The 5,237-nt window shown below is 35.7% G+C and overlaps 1 long non-coding RNA gene across 1 annotated transcript in view; it reads right to left on the bottom strand.

Annotated features, from left to right (window-relative positions):
• LOC108281720 overlaps positions 1-4,864 on the bottom strand; it is a 13,925-nt gene extending 9,061 nt beyond the window's left edge. The window contains exon 1 of the long non-coding RNA XR_001816087.2: positions 4,730-4,864. This is a non-coding gene — a long non-coding RNA (uncharacterized LOC108281720). The remainder of the gene's footprint in view (positions 1-4,729) is intronic.
• Positions 4,865-5,237: the final 373 nt, after the last annotated feature.

Raw genomic sequence — 5,237 nt, forward strand, 5'->3', positions numbered from 1 at the left:
TTTTTTGTATTTTAGTAGAGATGGGGTTTCACCGTGTTGCTCAGGCTGGTCTTGAACTCCTGAGCTCAGGCAATCTGCCCTGCCTTGGCCTCCCAAAGTGCTAGGATGACAGGCGTGAGCCACTGTGCACAGCTTTTTTTTAATTTTATTTTTAAGAGAAGGGGTCTCGCTCTGTTGCCCAAGCTCAATCACAATGCATTGCTGCCTCAAAGTCCTGGGCTCAAGTGATCCTCCCACCTCAACCTCCCCAGTAGCTGGGACTACAGGTGCATGCCACCACATCCAGCTAATTTGTTTTTATTTTTGTAGAGATGGAGTCTTGCTATGTTATTCAGGCTGGTCTCAAACTCCTGGCCTCAAGTGATCCTCCTGCCTCTGCCTCCTGAAGTGCCAGGATTATAGACATGAACCACTGTACCTGGCCCTCTGTCATATATTAATGATTAATAGGGACAAGCTTATAATTAAACTTCTGTAACTTCTAGAGCATAGTAATTGTCCTCCTTATATCTGCCCTTTGCATTGTTAAAATCAAAGACTTTCAGAAACCCTCAAAAGGCTCCCTGCCATTCTTTTCCAATTCTAGGCCCCACTCAGAATTTCCACCCCATTCCAGCCTCTTGTTAGGAACTTTCCTACCAATGTACCCTTAGGGAAGACAGGAGTCAGTCATCAGAATAGGGAGGGAGAGAGTGCTGTTGAAATTCTCAGTTAAAATTTACTTTTAGGTTTTTTTTTCATAGAAATATTGCTAGAGTAGAATCTAAACTTCATTTCTGCTTCCAGCTTTATAGTTCAGCAACCCTACACAGTTAAAATCAGCTTTTGTGGGTTGGCTTAAGGGTTTGTCTGAGTGAGAAAGTAAGTTCAGAGTTTCAAATAATTAATATGAATTTTAACTTTAGAGTATAGTTCTTTTGTGAGGAATGGAAAGCTTAACCGTCATTCTTTGCCTAATAGAAAGATGGCACGGCACTACTATTGTTACACACTTGGCTCCAGGAGAATGAAAAAGAAACAAACCAGCTACTGATGCTGGGATCCAGTGTTTTTTGTTTGTTTTTACCTGAGGTTTGAGGGAAAGTATATTTATTGAATACTACTAAATCAGGTTAACTGTGACAAGTAGTTCTTAATACAGTATAATATGATATGATAAAAAAAATTTCTCTTAGGTTGTGGTTTTAACACTTCACAAGTAGTTTCTTTTCCTGTTAACTTTCAGACAACTCTGCTTAAGCCTAAGCTAAATACCAGGAGGAAGTGCTACCACAATTTTAGCTTTCTTGTTTCCAGTTGAGCTATTATTCTCACCTTTTCCCCATTAGTAAAGTATCATACATTCACTTACAGTTCTCTTTCTAGCCTAATAAAAAATGGTCTTAAAATAACTACAGTAAAATAATAAAATAATCATAAATCTGAGAGAGAAAAATAGGCAAACTGCCCCATCAGTACTAACAAAAAAGCTTGCAGATGTTTAAAAACTTTCTTTGGCTTTGGTTCAGCAGCTTGGTCAGGAAACTTACTGACCAAGATCCCTTGTCTTTTTCTATAGGGCCCCTGCCCATAATGTGCTGGCAAAATATAGCTGTTGTTATATTCCTGATACAGCACAAAAAGGCATGAAAACATTCTAAGTAGTAAAAACAATCTGTCTTTCCCCAATGGGCCATAAGTCCAGAAAAACAAGTTACCTCATTTATGAACCCTCCTATTTAAGACTCTGTGACACAACAATATTGCATTACTATTTTCTATTAAAATATACTTTCAAATCAAAATCTTAGCTAAAATGTCCAGCAAGTTTATAAAAATCTTGTTTTTTTCTCTTATCCTTTTAAATTGGAATTTAGGGCACAGAAAAGAAGTATGTTTTTATTTCACCTAGTAAACATTACTAGGCCATAGAAACCGTAACACTCCACTAATTAGTATCTTTGCATAGCAAAAATTAAAGCAATCTTAATTCACAGGGATGATTCTGAAATATACAAAGATGTTAAAATTCCCTCTATTAAACAATGCAATTATTAATATATTCAGTATCTAGTCCAATTTGATGTAATAATTATAGAATTTCAGAGCTAAAACAATTATAAAATAAGTTGGGTGAAGCTAGAATAGATTTGGAACATCTAAGTATTGATACACTCATTCTATAGATGAAGAAATTGAGAAAATTGAGAACCAGAGGCAAAATATATGGTTTTAATGTCAAAATACTGATCACATTATAGTTTTCAGAAACTTGGACAACCATCTATAAAACTGGGGTTGGCCTTATGATTTGCTACAGTATATGGCTGCTTGTTTGGTATAATTTCAGAAATGCTCTTACCAAAAAAAAAAAAGGCACAGAAATTTGTCACCCAAATTCTTCCTCAGAGATAAAAATAGTAAAATGATAACTAGTCATCTTCTATTTACATATTTAGTTGAGGTTCAATGATGCCTATAATTCTATAAGCAGACTAATTCCATTATTTTTGTTAAAATGCAAGTACCACTCTCGCCACTCTTACTCAACATAGTCCTGGAAGTTCTAGTCAGGGCAATAGGCAAGAAAAGTAAATAAAAGCCATACAGATAAAAAAGGAATAAATACAACTGTCCTTATTTATAGAAGACACATTATGTATATAGAAAATCCTAAGGAATTTATAAAAAACATCAAACTCCTATAACTAATAAGGGAGTTCCACAGGTTGCAGAATACAAAGTTAATATACAAGAGTGAGTTGCTTTCCTATAGACCATCAATGAACAATTAGAATTTGAAATTTTAAAAAATTACAATAAAAAATAAAATAGGTATAAATCCAACAAAATATGTACAGACTCTATATACCAAAAACTACAAAACTCTGATCAAATAAATCAAAGATCCAAATAAGTGGAGAAATACTTAATGTTCATAGATTGGAAGACTCAATACTATTAAAGTGTCCATTTTTCCCATCTGTAAGTTCAACATTCCAATTAGAATCCTGGCAAGCTATTTTGTAAATACGAACAAACTGATTCAAAATTTTATATGAAAAGGCAAAAGACCTAGAAGAACAGTCAGACTGTTTTCATGACTTACTATAAACTACAGTAATCAATACAACATAATATTAGTGAAAAGACAGATACATGACAGATCAATGGAGCAGGAAAGATAGCCTAGAAATAGACTGATAAAAATATGGTCGTTGACTTATTGTTAACAAAGAAGTGGTCAGGCGTGGTGGCTCATGCCTGTAATCCCAGAACTTTGGGAGGCCCAGGCAAGAGGACTGCTTGAGCCTAGGAGTTCAAGATCAGCCCAAGCAACACAGGGGACTCTATTACAAAAAAAAAAAAAAATCACCCAGGCATGGTGGCATATGCCTGTCTGTGGTCCCAGCTACTTGGGAGGCTAAGACAGGAGGGTCGCCTCAGCCAAGGAGACTGGGGCAGTGAGCTGTGATCACACCACCACATTCCAGTTTAGGTGACAGAGTGAGACCCTGCCTTAAAAAAAAGGAGCACAGGCAATTCAATGGAGAAAGGATAGTTTTTCCACCAAGTGATGATGAAATAATAGAACATCCATATGCAAAGAAAAGAAAAGAGAAAAAGAGGAAGAAAGCAAAATGACTTGACAGAAACCTCATACCCTTAACAAAAAGTAACTCAAAATGGATCACAGACCTAAACTTAACACACAAGACTAAAAACCATCTAGAAATAAATGTTAGAGAATATCTAGATCTAGATCACCCTGAGTGATCTCACTCTTTCACAACTGATCAAACCTGTAATTACCTCTCAGTCCTTTCTCCTTAATCTGAGGCCTATTTCTTTTTTCTTTTTTTCTTTTTGAGATGGAGTCTTACTTTGTCAACCAGGCTGGAGCGCAGTGGTGCGATCTTGGCTCTGCAACCTCTACCTCCCATGTTCAAGCGATTCTCCTGCCTCAGCCTCCAGAGTAGCTGTGACTACAGGTGCCCGCCACCATGCTCAGCTAACTTTTATATTTTTAGTAGAGATGGGCTTTCACCATTGACATTTATTCTTAATATTACCTTTATTCCACTGTTTTGGCAGTTGTATCAGCCAGTGATATTTTAAATTATGTCCACTGTAATTACATGATTCTTCTCTTTCTACCAGTGTTTAACTGACTCTGTGATTCACTTACTACTAATCTTGAGTAAGTTACTTAACCCCTGTGTGCCTCAGTTTTTATGCTTACAAGATGGGATAATGATATCTCATTGGACTGTTGTAAGAATTAAATGGTAATACCTGTAATCATTCTGGTACAATACTTATTCATAGCAAGCACGTAAGTACAGTTATTATTATCATCATATACTACCTATGGATCGTTTGTGGCTCCCCACATGGAAATGTACAGATAAATGCAAGAGGGTTTACTGCCTTACACCTTATATGACTGGATGCATCTGTATATGTGAAGTGTAATGGGATGTCAGTGTACATGCTGTTAACTTCGAGTAGTGGTAGAAGGCAGGAAACAAGAACAAATGTTAAGCCGTTACACATTTTGTATAATACTAAATTAAAAAAAATTCTAGCCTTGTGAATACACAGATTGATGTATCTTTACCTTATTTCTTTCCCATGTGTATAATGAATGTGTAAATTATCCATGTAATGGTCAAAATATAATATTTAACAAATAGATACATTTTTTTCTATAGATTTCTGTTGATGATTCTTTTTTTTTCTCTCCAACAGCTCAACCATATACCCTCAGATTGTTCAGCCAACTTTGATTTTTCTAGGAAAGGTTTGTTAGTGTTCACGGATAGCTCCATTACTAATGGAAATGCCCACAGGCCCGCTAGTAACTCGACTGTATCTGGGCTATTTCCCTGGACCCCGAAGTTGGGAAATGAAGACTTTAACTCAGTCATTCAGCAGCTGGCTCAGGTAAAGTTGTATCTTCTTATGGAAATATTTAGCTTCATTTCTCCTGCTTGAGTTTTAAAAAGGAATTTAATACTCATTCTTTTTGCTGTAAAATGTGTTAGTATGTATTTTGCTTGCTTGTATTTTTATGTTAGGAGGAACTGACACCATTTTCTAACATTTGTGTTGAAATTTTATTGGCTTAAAATTTCATAAGGAAAGTATCCATGTATGTGGTAAGGAGAGCTTTTAAAAAAATTAGTTAACATTTATTTTTTGAGATAAGGTCTCACTAAGGAGAATTTTTAGACAATGGCTAATTGAATGCATCT

Source organism: Cebus imitator, unplaced genomic scaffold (assembly GCF_001604975.1).
Source record: "Cebus imitator isolate Cc_AM_T3 unplaced genomic scaffold, Cebus_imitator-1.0 Scaffold231, whole genome shotgun sequence".
NCBI lineage: Eukaryota > Metazoa > Chordata > Mammalia > Primates > Cebidae > Cebus > Cebus imitator.